This window comes from Coregonus lavaretus (genome assembly GCF_964263955.1).
Source record: "Coregonus lavaretus genome assembly, chromosome: 7".
NCBI classification, from domain to species: Eukaryota; Metazoa; Chordata; class Actinopteri; order Salmoniformes; family Salmonidae; genus Coregonus; species Coregonus lavaretus.
In genome coordinates, this window is record NC_139994.1 from 13,773,569 (window position 1) to 13,792,710 (window position 19,142).

Sequence of the window (19,142 nt, forward strand, 5' to 3'; positions counted from 1 at the left end):
AGACAAAGTTTGAATATTGCTGTCCATCACTAATTCCTAACCAAATTTACTAAGCGTGAGCAATTTAGATATAAACAATGGATATATGTTGCCTTGAGAGTTGTGCAAAGTCTGTAGAATCTTATTCAAAATGATTCACAGCTGTAACGGCTGCCAAAGGTGCTTCCACCAGGTATTAACTCTGGGGTGTGAAGACATACGCTATCAAGACATCTTAATTTTTATTGATTTTATTCATTTGGAAAATGTTCTATCATTTTCTTTCACTTTGAAAATAGTAGGTTGTGTAGATATGTATGGGAAACAATCTAATTTAATCCCTTTTTAGATTACATTTTAAGGCAGCAAAATGTGAAGACTGTGCAAGGGGTGTGTAAACTTTCTCTAGGCACTGTATATGCATATGTTACACACACACACACACACACACACACACACACACACACACACACACACTCACACAAATAGAAACACACATACTGTATCCAGCTGACCTTGTGAGAGAAACCCCACTATCACTTTCCGATGAGTATTATATTATATTTTTGCTCAGAACTGAGCTTAAATTTGTATTTGTATTACTTTTTAACCTATTTTTTAACTATTTGCGTTTCAGATCAAATCATTTTCCCCCTAGCTCGACTGCCATGACCTGTTTACACTGCTGGTAGAGACTGCTGCAGAAGCAGAAAACAGGGACAACTTCCCATAGTCAGTCGCTTGCCAAACTCCTGAGGGAGACAGAAAGAGAGAAAATGGGAAAGGAAGAGAGAGGAAGAGAGAGTGTGTGTGTGTGTGTGTGTGTGTGTGTGTGTGTGTGCGTGCGTGCGTGCATGCGTGCGTTCGTGCGAGCGAGCGAGCAAGAGAGAGAGAACTGAAACGGAGTCCTTGGACAGGTCTGTATACATGGTTAATAAGGCGTGAGAAGGTAACACCAGTAAAAAAAACACCAGACATCCTCTGAATCATTAGTTCATGATACACAGGCCTCCTGCAGGGTACAGAGAAACACCATACACCTACATCTGGAATAAGACCAGCAGAAAGAGAAACACCGGAGTCTGGATCAGGACCAGGAGAGAGACAAACACCTGAGGCTGAGTTCTGATTCTCCACCTTTCTCCCAGAGTGAACACTGTGGTGCAAGCATTGGCTGAAGAGAGTTTATACCATTGTTAAATCCATAACGGGAAGTGTGCACTCTAGGGTGGAGAACTGGAACTCAGCCTAAATCTGGATTAGGCCCAGCAGAGAGAGGACCGCAGGTGACCCAGACTTAACACCTCTCTCCCTATTCTACAGAGTGTCAGGAATTCAGGTTTTGTAGCATTCCCAGTGTGTAACTGGGTAAGAAACACCTAAGTCTGGATCAGGACCAGCAACGAGAGGAACACAGGTGACTCAAGACAGCACCTCTCTCCCTATCCTCTCTCCCTACGCTACAGTGTCAAGAATCCAGGGAGGAAGTGAGAATAATTAAAATAGGTTTAAATAGGTTTAGGCTATGTCATTCCCTATGTATAACTGAGTAATTACCAAACACATTCTCCAAAGAATCTATGATGAGTTATAAAGGGCAGAAATTCATACGAAGTAATGCTAGACTACAGTAAAAGGTAGATTCAGAGTACGAGACAGTATAGATTACATTGCCCGGTTTCTACTTGTGAAGAGAGATTTCAATATCTGAAAATGCTAAACTAGAGTATAGCTTATGGCAGTCATGTAGTTTTCAAACTTGACACAAAGTAGAAAAAATGCTCAGAAGGTATGCAGGGAGTATACATCAAGAACCATAGAAAGTGTACGAACCCCTGGGGACTCCTGTCCCTCTCAGCCCTGGGGCTATAGTCCTAGTCTTGGCCTGTCAGGGTGAGCCTTCCCTCCCTCAGGGAGAGAAAGGATCAGGGGAGGATTGGGCCACTGTGGCCAGGTAAAAGAGGAAAAGCAGGTCACCTGTCTTTCACACACACACACAGTCTTCTACAAGGTCTTCAGGGTTCAAGAGAGCACTGAGTGCTGCTCCCCTGGGTCTGTGTGTCAACCAGGCTGTCTTGCACAGCTCCATCCACACAGGAAAACAATGTGAATACTGAGAGACAGGAGGGCTAACACAGTAAGAGAGCAGTGGAACAATATCTGTTCATAATGCTGCTGCTGTAAGACATTCCCTGCTTAGACTGTTAGTGGCACTAGTTATGAATTCCATTGAATAACCTATGACTATAGGGAAGGTGGTCTGGGTTGTTTAGCCAATGGCAATACTCTTCCATACATACAGATAAACACAAATATACTGTATTTATACACTGTGCAGACACAACAGTATGCGTGCATGCAGGCACACTCGCACGCACACACCAAAACTGCAGCCCACCAGACACTACAGAAGTCGTTCAAGTTTTGTTTCTTTCCTCTTCTGCCTGCCTCTCCCTGCCAGCACCGGCCAGGCAGCCTCTCCTCTCCTCAGAATCCTCTCTCAGCATTACAGACATCAATCTATTTTACGCAGGCTTCAGATGTGTGCAGGGCTTTACAGCCAAATCAAGTCTTCCATCCCAACTATTAATCTGTGTCTCGGGTGAATCGTCCCTGACCTCTCCAGCATTTTACAGTGACCCTCAGGACAGCTGCATGGTGCACACTCAGATCTGGACCTCATCTTTACTTTCTGAGCTTTCTGTAGTCCAAAGAGAAAGCTAAAATAACACCAGGGACATGTGAATTATAGAACAGGGGCTCCCATGTCATCCATCTTAAATTGTGATGTGTTAGGCTACGTCTCCCACAGGGGATGCCGGGTAGGTAGTGTGACCACCCAGAGTTCGAACCCAGATCTCCTGAGTACCACAAGACTGTGTTAGCCCACTGAGCTGAAGCCTATGCATAGCTCGGGGAGCTAACACAAGGCTTCAGGTCTCAAACAAGGTTACTTGTCATGCAAGTGTGGTTCTGAACCACCTCCCTTACATTAGCTCCTCTCCATGGTAGGGCATTGGACCTCTGGGAGCCAGAGAGAGAGAGAGAACAAGCGAGAGAGAGAGAGAGAGAGAGAGAGAGAGAGAGAGAGAGAGAGAGACGAGAGAGAGAGAGAGAGAGAGAGAGAGAGAGAGAGAGAGAGAGAGAGAGAGAGAGAGAGAGAGAGAGAGAGAGAGGAGAGAGAGAGAGAGAGACAGAGAGAGAGGAGAGAGAGAGAGAGAGAGAGAGAGAGAGAGAGAGAGAGAGAGAGAGAGAGAGAGAGAGAGAGAGAGAGAAGGGGGTTAACACCCAGGCCCAGGTCCTCTAACGCTGTCACCCCCCTCACCTTCCTCACCCGCCCACCTGCCACCAGCTTCTGATGATCAGAGCAGTAATTAACAGTGCCAGTTTCAAAACAGAGCAGATGCTTATTTTAAAAACCTGATCGATTGGCCACTCGGTCAGCATGGCGCTCCGACTCCGTAGAGAAGGCCAATTACAACAACAACAATCGCCCCTGAAAAAATGTGCACCACTTAATCAGTGGTCAGAGTATAGCTAGCTAAATATTGGCTAATCGAGTTGAGAATACAAAATGATTTTTTTTCAAATCATATTGACACCCCTCTCCCCCCTGCACCTGGCTCGCTGGCTCTCTGTCATTCTGTCCCATCAGTAGGGCTATCGTGGTAAACTTCCAGTCTCAGGGGGGAAGATAAACACCAACAGCTGGCTGCCTAATAGGGTTGAGAGGGACTGCCTCTGACCTCCGTCAGCTTGGCACGGACATGTCGGTTCAATGGATAATCAGTATGTTAAACAGTCATTTATCTGCTTGTTTCTCTCTCTCTCCCTCTCTCCTCTCTCTCTCCCCTCTCTCTCCTCTCTCCCCTCTCTCCTCTCTCTCCCCTCTCTCTCTCCTCTCTCGCTTCTCTCTCTCCTCTCTCTCTCCCCTCTCTCTCCCCTCTCTCTCTCTCTCTCTCTCCTCTCTCTCTCACCAAGCATGTCTGTTCATTACCAATCACAACCCATTAACTCTTGATAGTGGCTAATCTATCATGCATATTCAGCCTACAGTAAAGTATATGGAAGCATGGGCAGCACATACTCAAGGAGTACTGTATGTTTAGGCAGATCTTTAATAGTAAAAAAACATATGGCGATGGACAGCACATACTCAAGCAGCAGCTCCAACACAAGCGACCAAGCAACAGACGGAAGGTCAGCCACTCCATCAGCCTCGAATGTAAAACAATTGAGGGGAAAAGTCAATTGGAGAACTCTAGAGAGTCTGCCTGGCTTTAATTGTATTTTTTGCCTGAACCAACCCTTGGAACCTGATGAATGAGAAAGGGACCTCTTCTCTCTGTAGGCTTGGGTTCCTCCTTCTCGTCTACAGCCCTCCAGGCTACGACCTGAACCGCTTGCAGTGCATGGCTATGTTTAAACTAGAACCCCTATATACATTACATGCAAACACTTGTACTGTTAAATACCCTTTTGAGTGGATCACTTACGCCCCCTTTTGGTCTACACAAAGGACTACAGGGACCTAGTTCTAATGCAACGGACTATTGCAGTGATATACCAACTTGTCTCCCTTTTATTCTTGATAACTATGAGTGGAAAAAGGGCAAACCATGCCCAAATGATCATATTTGGCAAGAAGCACGTTGGTCACATAATGTGCAGTCAATTGAACCCAAATCTATTTGGCTAGAGTAATTGGAGTTTAATTGACTAGTACACACTTTTTTGCTTTACCAAGCAGAGTTCAGATCTATGGCTCATTTACTTGGCTGTGATTTCATTCAATTTACCCTCTAAGGAAAGATGCTGCTAAAAGTTTAAGTCTGAAGGGTGGGGAGGCAAGAGTGCGTGCATTCAAACCTAGTCTGTGGCCTCACTAAATATCTCTCTAAGAGAAATTAAATCTTCTGTGAAAGAAGTGCTTCTCAGATGTGACATGTAAACAAACATCTGAGCAACAAAACATCAAAAACAGCATCCAGCTTTACAGAAAACTTCAAGTTGTTTTCATAATAATGTGTGAAATGCGATGGGAAGCATTGGGTCTCTTCCACAGAGGTCGAAAAGCTAAAAGCTTCACATTGCAGTAGCAGAGAGAAAAAGTACCAAGAGGCAAAAAGGGAGGGTTAGTATTTACTTGTGATACATATTATACCCTACCATGCAAGGATTTCTAGCGAGAGCTCTTCGTTTAAGCAGCTTATGCACCCCAAGCAGCCAGGCACTGCTAATCCACCGTGCACCTGTTTTATATGTTTATTTACAGTATGTATTCATTAAACAGACACAAATGTTTAGCTGTGAGGATGACGACGCGGCCGCCCTCATCGGCTTAAAGAGCAACAACAATGAATGAGGAAGTTGAACTCTGAAACTTCAGATGAAACCAGCGGGTGGGTGTCTGTTCAAATGAAACAAGTTGTTTTTCTGCTATTGAGGGGAGGATGGAGGGAAACAACCGTGTCTAACTTAAAGTCTTGCAGCAGCAGAGGGGCATCATGGGGGGTTGTGTCCCAAATGGTACCTTATTCCCTATATAGTGCACTACTTACAACCAGAGCCATATGGGCCATGGTCAAAAGTAGTGCACTATATACGGATATGGTGCCATTTGGGATGCTCCTTTGAGATTCCAGCTACTCTCCCCTATCTGACCTAAAATAATGTTTCTGTAAACTAATATGTATGTATGCAAGCATTTAGGCAAGGCCTAATTGATAGATGTGACTGAATGTAGGCCTAGAGTGCACTCTTAGAAAAAAGGGTTCCAAAACGGTTCTTTGGCTGTCCCCATAGGAGAACCCTTTTTGGTTCCAGGTAGAACCCTTTTGGGTTCCATGTAGAACCCTCTGTGGAAAGGGTTCTACATTGAACCCAAAAGGGTTATTCAAAGGGTTCTCCTATGGGGACAGCCGAAGAACCCTTTTAGGTTCTAGATAGCACCTTTTTTTTCTAAGAGTGTATAGGCATCTCTGTCTTCTCAGTGTTTTGTCTGTACAGGACCTTTTGTATTTCTATATTTATTTTAAATGTATGTAGCTCTGTCCTTGAGCTGTTCTTGTCTATTGTTGTTCTGTATTATGTCATGTTTCATGTTTTGTGTGGACCCCAGGAATAGTAGCTGCTGCTTTCATAACAGCTAATGGGGATCCTAATAAAATCCTAAATCCTATTCCTACAATAAATAACTCGTCTCCCAATGGTTTTATTTTCCACACACAAAGCAACGGAGCATAAAAACTAATCTCTGATCCAATAAGAAAACATTGTGAATACTGTAAGTACAAAAGGACTGAACATAATGTATGTCTATGAGCTAACAGGCCTACACTATACCAGACCCTAATATTGGAGAACACTAACACAATACCATATACTACTGCACACTATACTAACCATGCACTATACCAGACCCTAATATAGGAGAACACTAACACAATACCATATACTACTGCACACTATACTAACCATGCACTATACCAGACCATGTAACCATATTACTACTTCTATGTAACATTACAACTATAACAATATTCTGTATACTCTACCAACACCCTAATATAAAACCATGCCAGAACCAGTCCTGCCATAGGTTTTAATCTAATCTAAGAAATATGGGGAATGTTCATCCTTGCCGAGATGTCACCTCTCTCTTATGAACCGTTCTGTGATATTGAAAGATAACGGCACTGACACTTCAGAGCAGCAACCAATTAGTGGAGTGAGTGCCGGGGGGATAGATGGCCACAGAGCGGGGATAAAAGCACACACAACCGCACACAAGAACACACTCACATGCACACACAGACACACACACACACACACACACACAGACACAGACACACACACGCGCACACACAGACACACACACACACAGACACACACACACACACACACACAGACGCAACGGGGGATAAAAGCAGCTCTACTGAGGGAGGCAACCTGGGTGACCCTGACACGCAGCACAATGCACCGCAGCACAGGAACATCCAAAGACGACGACCTGTCTTCTCCCTCTCACTCATATTTCTCTGGGAACCCAAAGAAGAGAGAGCTGATTAGAGAGCTGGTCCCGCACCCACACACAGTCCTGAGGGAGCTGGCAGAGTGGTGGCGTTTGGCCCTGGCTGAACCACTTGAGACAATGAGCCAAAGTCTATGTACCGCCACTGCTGCAGTGATGAAGACTTGAGTGGTGTCCTGAATATGCCAACCACTTCAGGTTCACTGGTTTGTTGATATCTGACAAACAGTGTGGCAGAGAATATGAAGACGTGCTGAAGAGGATTAGTAGTGGTAGTGTGAAGTGGGACCAGATATATATATATATATATATCTATATATATATATATAGATAGATAGATAGATAGATAGATAGATAGAGAGATAGAGAGATAGAGAGATAGAGAGATAGAGAGATAGAGAGATAGAGAGATAGAGAGATAGAGAGAGAGAGAGAGAGAGAGAGAGAGCAAGATCATTTACACTGAGTAGAAACTCCATTGTTATTCAGTGCCGGTCTGTGGTTCTCTGAACAGCCTGTTCTAACTCTGTCCGTGGTTCTCTGAACAGCCTGTTCTTTGGTTAAGAACCCACATCTTCTAGGCTGATATGTATTCTACAGAGCAAGGACCCCACCTGGGTATGTTGTTTTAACCACCCCTGATGGAAAGAGCTGATTGTACAAGGCTTACAAACGTGATAAACAAACATCTACAGTATGTCAAACTTGAGGTGGGTAAAATTTGATAAAACTACGTGAAATACAATCTTTACCCACACTGATAGAGGCAAACACAAAGAAAATTCCTTATATGAGAGTGAAAACACGGTGCGCTGCAAGCCAAAAGAAGAATCTATGAGACTAACAATAGCAGCTTTTGCTTGGAGCAGGAACAGTGAGGATCCCGCTTTTTAATGCTTACTGAGCAAAGTACCTACCAGCTTTTTGAGTGAGCTGAGAACAAAACAAAACAAGTCTATGTCGGCCCTAACAACAAGATCGGCATACATTGCACCCAGGGCAGCAGAAGAAGGAAGCATCTGAAGAGTGGATGCTGTTGAGTCATACTCAGTGAATGATAGCAGGGCAGAGATGATTATTCTGCAAATAAGGAGGAATTTAGTTTATAGGGTACTCTCCGGGAACAGGAGGGAGATAATGATGTCTATGTACGAGAGAGAGAGAGAGAGAGAGAGAGAGAGAGAGAGAGAGAGAGAGAGAGAGAGAGAGAGAGAGAGAGAGAGAGAGAGAGAGAGAGCGAGAGAGAGATAATTAACTGATGCTCTGGGAGACTCCGAGGAAGTAGGCCTACATGGTATTGAGTTTGCACTGTATCGCCAAGCTACAAAGTAAAAATAGGCTATCTCTCACAATATTGGAATTATGACATCCACAGACCAGTAACAGAGCCCAGAGAGGCCTACATCTAGAGCCATGTGTTGTTGTTTTTTGGATGAATCTCATTTCCGTGGCTTCAGTGGGAAGTTGTTAAATATTGTCATGGACATGCAACCAATTCTGGGGACAGTTTACCCTAACCCATCTAATTTTGCCTCGGATGACTTCTTCTTTAAATTGTTTGGGTGGATCACATCCAACTAAGAGGTGCATACACCGCCACCTACTGTACTGGAGTGTGAGGCTATAAATATATACAAACAGGGGAGGGGAAAAGGAAGGTGAAAAGGGAAGAAAACATTTTAAGGGAAGAAAAATGGTCATACCAACCTACACTACACCCATTAAAACCTCTCCACCAAGGTGCAAATTCCAGGGGAGCCAGGAGGGGCTCAGCTCCCCTTAATGAGAAGTTGAGAAGTTATCTTCCCTTAATAATGCTAATTTAAGCATTCTACTATTTGTTTAAACTGTAGTGGTCAATATTTGAATAAAAGCTTCCAAATGAAACGAACACCCCTACCTCTCCGTCATGGTTTAAACCAGTTTTCTATGTGGCGGTGCTGTCCACTCAGTAGTGCTGCATTTCGACCTCAGCTGAGCTCCTTTATATACAATATATAGATTTTCCTTTGTACTTTTTTTTATTTTTTATAGCGTTTATTCTAATGCATTAGATTTTCACAGAAGTAGTAGACCAAGGGTATTCAACTCTTACCCTACGAGGTCCGGAGCCTGCTGGTTTTCTGTTCTACTTGATAATTAATTGCACACACGCAGACAAAAATATATATATTTGGCCCGCGCTACAGACGGCTATAAAGTTCTGCTAATACAGGACTAGTAAAGGCCTAGTGCACTACGTTGGTGAGAAAAGAAAAAAATATATATATTTTTTAAATCATATTGTATTTTTATTCTAATTTTTCAGGGGGTGCTGCAGCACCCTCAGCACCCCTACTTTCTGACCTTTACAACAATTCCAGAATTATTACTGTACTCCTAATATTCAGCAAAAAAAGCATTAATATAGCCAATCAGAAAATAACTACTGGACTCGCATTTGATCAAAGTAAAAATAGCCTACATGAAAGTAAGAGAGAGTAAACATTATTGTTTCTGGTTTAGTTACAATTGAAGTGTCTTGGCTCGCTGGCTGCAAATGTGATGAGTGTGATTAGAAGGAGTCAGGCACAGGAGGGTAAATCACTGAATACAGAGTTTATTCCGTCGTACACAGTTGCGCTGGATAGCGACAACAAAATACAGGCATAGGGGAACAATCTACCCCGGCAATACAAGGTACTGGTAGCTCCAACAAAATACAGGCACACATTGCGTTATATATTCTGCAAAGCCATGCAGGCTTATGATTGGACAAAGATGAAAAGGAGCTTCATGTCAAATTGAATGTCCATTAGTCTCACTTGGAATTCTCGTCTCGTCACATTTTTGTCAACTAAAATAAAACAAATTTGTTACAGTAATCGTTATTTTAATGGCGTCTCGTTGTCATCATTCGTTTTCGTCTGGAAAAATAGGTTGTTAATATTTTTCGGCATAGTTATTGTTGATGAAATTAACACTGCTCTGGACATAGAAATCAATAGTGCTTTGTTGGCAGAAACGTGTCCCTGCTCCAACTATAAGCCTGGGATGAATACGATTTTCATTTAGGACTCTGGCCGGCTTCGGCCTTGCTTGACTTGGTACAGTGCTTATCACAGTCATGTGGGGCTCCTTTTGCCTGCAGCTGTTTTCTCCAGCGCTCTGTTTCGCTCTTTCGCTCTCTCTTTCTCAACCTCCCCCCCTCTCTCTCTCTCGCTCTCTCTCTCAATTCAATTCAATTTCAATTCAAAGGGCTTTCTCTCTCTCTCACACACTCGGTCTGCGTTTCATTCTCTGTACTGTGATTAAAGGTCTCTGTATGGGGTAAACATGCAGACCTACATTGGCAATCATCATTAACATATTGTATTATTTACTCAACCTCCATTTCCCAGGTCATCTTGGTTTTGCATTATAATGATTTGAATAAAGGGGAAGGTGACCCCTGGGGGCAACCAATAGGCTACATTAGAACATGAAGGATTACAACATGACCTTTAAGAGTATTTTTGTGGTTTCAACATTGTTTAAGCTACAATGGACTGACTTATTTGTGTCTGTATGTGTCAGTGGTGTAGGCAGACACCTGTTGATGGCAGGGCCAGCAAAAATGTAGGTGGGCCAAAATGGGCACTCAAATCATTATTAAATTATCATAGCCTACCCTATACCCTACTGTAATCGATCACACACAACAAACCATCTAACATGTGATTTCGCATTACAGACCAAATAGTCTTGTAGGCCTATGTAAATCCATGACTCTTGCATTTAACATGTGACTCACATAGACCTATCCTTAATAAACTATAGGTCTATAATTAATAGACTATGAGACTAGAACATAATGCCCTGATATAACAGTAATGATCACAATAGGCAGCCACAGCCTATATAGGTTAGAACACTGGTCACCAACCTTTTCTTAGACGAGATCACTTTATCAATCAAAATGCAAGCTGAGTGTAATTCTCTGCTGGGCGCACGAGATCAAGTGTCCCTAAAATGTATTGTGTGATATCAATTAAATTATCAGTAGCCCATAGGGCCTAACTATAGTGAATGGGCGGAGAAGCTCATGAAAAATATATACTTCCAATTCATTTAAATTCCTAAAAATGATAGGTTATTTACATTGACTGGGAATAAATATTGTTCCATGCATTTGCCTATTTTCATATATAATAAGAGAGGTCTGATTTTCTCCATGTATGCCTACCTCTTATCATAAATAACGTAGAGTCCCTTATATTTCAAAACTCAAGTCTCACGCTAGGCTATATGATAACACTGGTTATAGGTCAGTTGTTGTAGCCTATATTACTTGCGAGGCACATCGGAGCAGAAATTGAAATAACTTTTTGTATTTTTTATTTCACTGAACTGATGGTCATGTCTCAGCGGAGGGAGGGAGAGAGTACGAGTCGAAGTGGAGAAGCACGTTTCATGATTTCTAAAAGTGTGAATAAAAACAGCGTTGTACAGATGTAGGATCTTAATTTGATCACTCTTGTTGTTCAGGAAATGCAAACTTGTAGTGTATTAGAGTTTTAAAAAGGCCTTTAATTAATGTTTGTAATTTCCACTTTGAAATGTCTGACTTGATTTACCCTAATGAAGAAAAAAATTGCCTGCGCTACAGACGGCTATATCTGTCCGATAATACAGGACTAGTAAAGGCCGCGGCTATGGGTGTCACAGGTCTAAATCAGTGCCTGATTAGAGTGGAACAATGAAAAAATGCAGTGAAACTGGCTTCGAGGTCCAGTATTTAGTTTGAGGGTAGTAGACCATTTATTTAGCTTTTCTATTTTCTATCAATATTTGTTGTCTTTCCTGGATCAGCTGATGATGGTCGACAATATCACCAGACAACTGGCCTACAGTTTGAAACCAATATGCATCCAATCCATCCTATAAGGTGACTCTTTTGGTTAGAAGATGTTTTAACGTTTGGTTAGAAGCATTCGATTTTGCAATGGCAGAGGCCTACATTATTTTGGATTTGTGTGCCCATTATAACTGTTTTCACGGCGAAACATAATGAACTGTTACGTACGTATACAGTGAGGGAAAAAAGTATTTGATCCCCTGCTGATTTTGTACGTTTGCCCACTGACAAAGACATGATCAGTCTATACTTTTAATGGTAGGTTTATTTGAACAGTGAGAGACAGAATAACAACAACAAAATCCAGACAAACGCATGTCAAAAATGTTATGAATTGATTTGCATTTTAATGAGGGAAATAAGTATTTGACCCCTCTGCAAAACATGACTTAGTACTTGGTGGCAAAACCCTTGTTGGTAATCACAGAAGTCAGACGTTTCTTGTAGTTGGCCACCAGGTTTGCACACATCTTAGGAGGGATTTTGTCCCACTCCTCTTTGCAGATCTTCTCCAAGTCATTAAGGTTTCGAGCCTGACGTTTGGCAACTCAAACCTTTAGCTCCCTCCACAAATTTTCTATGGGATTAAGGTCTGGAGACTGGCTAGGCCACTCCAGGACCTTAATGTGCTTCTTCTTGAGCCACTCCTTTGTTGCCTTGGCCGTGTGGTTTGGGTCATTGTCATGCTGGAATACCCATCCACGACCCATTTTCAATGCCCTGGCTGAGGGAAGGAGGTTCTCACCCAAGATTTGACGGTACATGGCCCTGTCCATCGTCCCTTTGATGCGGTGAAATTGTCCTGTCCCCTTAGCAGAAAAACACCCCCAAAGCATAATGTTTCCACCTCCATGTTTGACGGTGGGGATGGTGTTCTTGGGGTCATAGGCACCATTCCTCCTCCTCCAAACACGGCGAGTTGAGTTGATGCCAAAGAGCTCCATTTTGGTCTCATCTGACCACAACACATTCACCCAGTTCTCCTCTGAATCATTCAGATGTTCATTGGCAAACTTCAGACGGCCCTGTATATGTGCTTTCTTGAGCAGGGGGACCTTGCGGGCGCTGCAGGATTTCAGTCCTTCACAGCGTAGTGTGTTACCAATTGTTTTCTTGGTGACTATGGTCCCAGCTCCCTTGAGATCATTGACAAGATCCACCCGTGTAGTTCTGGGCTGATTCCTCACCGTTCTCATGATCATTGCAACTCCACGAGGTGAGATCTTGCATGGAGCCCCAGGCCGAGGGAGATTGACAGTTCTTTTGTGTTTCTTCCATTTGCAAATAATCGCACCAACTGTTGTCACCTTCTCACCAAGCTGCTTGGCGATGGTCTTGTAGCCCATTCCAGCCTTGTGTAGGTCTACAATCTTGTCCCTGACATCCTTAGAGAGCTCTTTGGTCTTGGCCATGGTGGAGAGTTTGGAATCTGATTGATTGATTGCTTCTGTGGACAGGTGTCTTTTATACAGGTAACAAGCTGAGATTAGGAGCACTCCCTTTAAGTTTGTGCTCCTAATCTCAGCTCGTTACCTGTATAAAAGACACCCGGGAGCCAGAAATCTTTCTGATTAAGAGGGGGTCAAATACTTATTTCCCTCATTTAAATGCAAATCAATTTATAACATTTTTGACATGCGTTTTTCTGGATTTTTTTGTTGTTATTCTGTCTCTCACTGTTCAAATAAACCTACAATTAAAATTATAGACTGATCATTTCTTTGTCAGTGGGCAAACGTACAAAATCAGCAGGGGATCAAATACTTTTTTCCCTCACTGTAGTTACACTTACAGTACATTTTCTGAGATCTCCAAGATCCATGATTTGTACAGTTTTAAGTTCAATGACAAATAACACTGTTATAAATTTCATTAATTAAAAGAAAGAAAGTTGGTGTATTATGGCAAACGATCTGTGAAGACTCATTTTACATTTACATTTTAGTAATTTAGCAGACGCTCTTATCCAGAGCGACTTACAGTTAGTGAGTGCATACATTTTCATACTGGCCCCCCATGGGAATCGAACCCACAACCCTGGTGTTGCAAGCGCCATGCTCTACCAACTAAGCTACACGGGCCCTAGACTCCATGCATTAACTCATGAATTATGGACAACTCAAGAACTAGGGTGTAAAACATGTTTTGATTCAACTCATGTATTATATTGAATGTAGGCTACCTGTTCTGCACGTGTCCATGTGTGTAAAATTGCCTTGGCTGAGAGGGTTGGCTACCAGCGGTGGTGTAGGCCTAGGCCTAGCGGAGGGTAAACGCAAGTAAACGCCGTTTACCCACATTTTTCAGAAAAATACATTGAAAGTATTGGGAGCTTTATTTTATTTTTTACCGCAACCGGCAATCAGAGTTTACCCACCTATTTTTTTACCACTACCTAATTTTACTGTTTTTTACCACTACCTAATCTAGTAAATTGACCATGTGTGTTAGGGTGACCATCCCGTTTTCCCCGGGACATTGTCAGCCCCATTTCAGCATGTGTTCCGACTTTTCAGGCTACAAAAAAGGTCAATTTGTCAGCAGGATGCATCAATTAATGTAGGCCTAATCAATGGCAATCGCTGAATGCCATTTGGCACACTTTTTGGTGTTTTGTAACAGATGTCTATTTCCGTTCATCAAATGGCACCAGTATACATGCAGTTTGGATGCTGGAATTATTTTGGAGTGAACAAACATGCACAGGTAGCCTACTTTTTTAAGTGATTTGTTTGATGGAAATATCATGACTGGTTGTGTTCATGTCACATTAATAAAAGGTAATTCATCTGCAGTAAAATCTCGTACACCCAAGTACTTCTCTGCAGCTGACACCATAACATCTATTTTCTGTGATTTACGTTCCATTTCTGCGGTGCAGTTGATAACCATGGCTATGAACGCTAAGATGCAAACTAAAACATATTCTGTAAATGGAGAGGGAACACGTTCACATTTTGTAACGTGATGTCTTACCCTACTGATCAAATCCTGCGTAGCATGAAAGATGTGGCGACGTCAAAGTCGGCCACAATTTCCAGATGACTCTCGTCCTCTGTCGGACACTTATTAATGTAACGCCAAAATGTGTAGACTGCTGCAAAATCGACTGCTCGTTGGCTGATGTTTTTAAATGCAATTGTTTTGTAGCGTCAGTCTGTTATAATTGCAGGGAAGATATGCATAAAGAACACGTTTCATCAAAGTATATCAACATCACTCCATCCAGGGATGAATGCGTTTACACAAGCTGCTACTGGTAAATGTCAGCAATGCATGCATTATCAAAATAAAGCAAAATACGTACAATGGGTGCAAGAATTTCATCTAGCTTTTTCAGTGAGGAAATGTTTGGAAACTATGTGAACACATCAAGACTCAAACGCAAATACCATTGAACGAGGTGTATGCAGTCTTTATATCAAATGAAAGAAGAATGGTGAGTTGCTAGGTCATCAAATTGCCTAGTGATTGGGATTGTGAAATCTTTGTTAACCCTTCACTCTGTTATGAATTTCCATTCCTCTCAGATCCCTATGTGGAAACATAAGTCCAGTCGTGGAGATGAACCTGTTGTTTGGGTAGGCACTGTCATCAAGTCCCTTGGAATTCATTATCACACAGAGGATAGAACAATCCAGAATTAGAAAAACAGATGAAGCCACACCCTTTCCTTTAGCATTATGTGAAATACGGACATTTTAGATTTATCAAAAGGCCAATGGCAATGTGTGTAAACCAGTGGAGGCTGCTGAGGGGAGAACGGCTCATAATAATGGCTGGAATGGAGTGAATGGAATGGTATCAAACCCATGTTTTTGATACCATTCCATTTACTCCACTGCTGTAAACTGTCAACTATTACAATGGTCGCTATATAACATTCATTATTCTCTGTTTGTAGAGTTATCACGTTATTCTACTACATCAGAATTAGCAGGGACAAAGCTTTATTTATGACCTAGATACTGTCCTACCTTTCTCCTGTTCCTTCCATGTTTACACTACAGAAGCCTTCCAGACCGATCAGGGTCTTAAACCAGCTTTCTGGTGGTAAGCCAACCAGTATTCATATTCAGGTGATCGGTTCTCCTCAATGATAAACACTGTTGAATGCTTGTGTAACACTTTCCAGAAAGTTGCAAGTTATTTCTGCAGATACCTACTTAAAGAATTTTGCCTCCGACCGGTCACATATGAAAGATGCCAATGGGACGTGGCTCATGCCTCCAACTCTGTATCATTGTATTGAAACAGGTACATCTCAGTACTATTACATACTTATTTCTTCTTGCAACACTCAATATTTGAATATAAATAATTTTCTGTAGGGTGTCTGTGTGATAATATCAGGATTGTCTATCTTACAGAAGAATGGGTTTCTATCCTTCCAGACTCTAAAATGAACCTGGATAACTTAATCAGTATGGATTATAGTGGGATGTGGACACGTATACAGTCTCTCTGAATTAGTGAAACATTTTGCAGAAAAATGATTGCTGGTTTGAAATCTGGCCATTTATGCCTGTGGTATCTCCAACAGTGCCCATAGACCAGCTACAGGGTCATTAGCCAGGAACCAGCACTCAATGTTACGCTCCTTATCACGGTAGCTACAGTTGAAGTCGGAAGTTTACATACACTTAGGTTGGAGTCATTAAAACTCGTTTTTCAACCACTCCACAAATTTCTTGTTAACAAACTATAGTTTTGGCAAGTCGGTTAGGACATCTACTTTGTGCATGACACAAGTAATTATTCCAACAATTGTTTACAGACATATTATTTCACTTATAATTCACTGTATCACAATTCCATTGGGTCAGAAGTTTACATACACTAAGTTGACGGTGCCTTTAAACAGCTTGGGAAATTCCAGAAAATGTCATGGCTTTAGAAGCTTCTGATAGGCTAATTGACATCATTTTAGTCAATTGGAGGTGTACCTGTGGATGTATTTCAAGGCCTACCTTCAACCTCAGTGCCTCTTTGCTTGATATCATGGGAAAGTCAAAAGAAATCAGCCAAGACCTCAGAAAAAAATTTGTAGACCTCCACACGTCTGGTTCATCCTTGGGAGCAATTTCCAAATGCCTGAAGGTACCGCGTTCATCTGTACAAACAATAGTACGCAAGTATAAACACCATGGGACCACGCAGCCGTCATACTGCTCAGGAAGGAGATGTGTTCTGTCTCTTAGAGATGAACGTACTTTGTTGCGAAAAGTGCTAATCAATCCCAGAACAACAGCAAAGGACCTTGTGAAGATGGAGGAAACGGGTACAAAAGTATCAATATCCACAGTAAAACAAGTCCTATATCGACATAACCTGAAAGGCCGCTCAGCAAGGAAGAAGCCACTTCTCAAAAACCGCCATAAAAAAAGCCAGACTACGATTTGCAACTGCACATGGGGACAAAAATTGTACTTTTTGGAGAAATGTCCTCTGGTCTGATGAAACAAAAATAGAACTGTTTGGCCATAATGACCATCGTTATGTTTAGAGGAAAAAGGGGGTTGCTTGTAAGCCGAAGAACACCATCCCAACCGTGAAGCACGGGGGTGGCAGCATCATGCTGTGGGGGTGCTTTGCTGCAGGTGGGACTGGTTCACTTCACAAAATAGATGGCATCATGAGGAAGGAAAATTATGTGGCTATATTGAAGCAACATCTCAAGACATCAGTCAAGAAGTTAAAGCTTGGTCGCATATGGGTCTTCCAAATGGACAATGACCCCAAACATACTTCCAAAGTTGTGGCAAAATGGCTTAAGGACAACAAAGTCAAGGTATTGGAGTGGCCATCACAAAGCCCTGACTTCAATCCTATAGAAAATCTGTGGGCAGAACTGAAAAAGTGTGTGCGAGCAAGGAGGCCTACAAACCTGACTCAGTTACACCAGCTCTGTAAGGAGGAATGGGCCAAAATTCACACAACGTATTGTGGGACGCTTGTGGAAGGCTACCCGAAACATTTGACCCAAATTAAACAATATAAAGGCAACGCTACCAAATACTAATTGAGTGTATGTAAACTTCTGACCCACTGGGAATGTGATTAAATAAATAAAAGTTGAAATAAATAAATCGCTGTACTATTATTCGGACATTTCACATTCTTAAAATAAAGTGGTGATCCTAACTGACCTAAAACAGGGAATTTTTACTAGGATTAAATGTCAGGAATTGTGAAAAACTGAGTTTAAATGTATTTGGCTAAGGTGTATGTATACTTCCGACTTCAACTGTACATTTCCTGGTGGCAGAATATTTATAAACCATAGGAATAGCCAGGAATATTTCAAAGACATAGATAGATGCCACAAAAACTAAATTATTACACATTGTATAGTTAAAGGTGCAGAAATCTCGCTGCCATTTCCTGGTTACGGCAGTTAGCTTAGTGGTTAAGAGCGTTGTGCCAGTAACCGAAAGGTCTCTGGTTCTAATCCCCGAGCAGACTAGGTGAAAAATCTGTCGATGTGCCCTTGAGCAAGGCACTTAACCCTAATTGTTCCTGTAAGTCGCTCTGGATAAGAGCGTCTACTAAAATGTAAATGTTACATTTAAAAAAATAGTTTGCCTAATTTCAGTTTGTGACAAAACAAGCAAGTATAGTGTGGAGAGTCATTGTACCATCTAAACCGCTGTTTAATATTTTTTCCATAACTAAATAGTGTATTTTCAGCTGTTTGAAGCTGGTGTACAAAACCGAAAGTAAAAGAGACAAACGAAACTTAACGGGAAGCATAGAAATAGTGCATATAGAACAGCTCTACCACGTCTTAGAGGTGCTTTTTTTTGTTGTTGTTGTATTTAACCCCCTTTTTCCTCCACAATTTCGATCTTGTCTCATCGCTGCAACTCCCCAACGGGCTCGGGAGGTGAAGGTCGAGTCATGCTTCCTCCGAAACACGACCCGCCAAATCGCGCTTCTTAACACCCGCCTGCTTAACCCGGAAGCCAGCCGCACCAATGTGTCGGAGTAAACACTGTTCAACTGACGACCGAGGTCAGCCTGCAGGCGCCCGGCCCACCACAAGGAGTCGCTAGAGCGGATGAGCCTAAACAATGCAGTGCTCTGACCTCAACCCCATCGAACACCTTTGAGATTAATTGTAACGCCGACTGCGAGCCAGGCCTAATCGCCCAACATCAGTGCCCAACCTCACTAATGCTCGTGGCTGAATGGAAGCAAGTCCCTGCAGCAATGTTCCAACATCTAGTGGAAATCCTTCCCAGAAGAGTGGAG

At 42.3% G+C, this 19,142-nt stretch overlaps 1 pseudogene across 1 annotated transcript; it reads left to right on the forward strand.

Moving 5' to 3' along the window:
• The first annotated feature begins 15,067 nt into the window (after window positions 1-15,067).
• LOC311131893 (protein N-terminal glutamine amidohydrolase-like) lies at window positions 15,068-16,384 on the forward strand (annotated as a pseudogene). The gene is made up of 6 exons: window positions 15,068-15,147; window positions 15,229-15,327; window positions 15,419-15,469; window positions 15,793-15,941; window positions 16,024-16,145; window positions 16,283-16,384. The product of its transcript is annotated as a protein N-terminal glutamine amidohydrolase-like (transcript).
• Window positions 16,385-19,142: the final 2,758 nt, after the last annotated feature.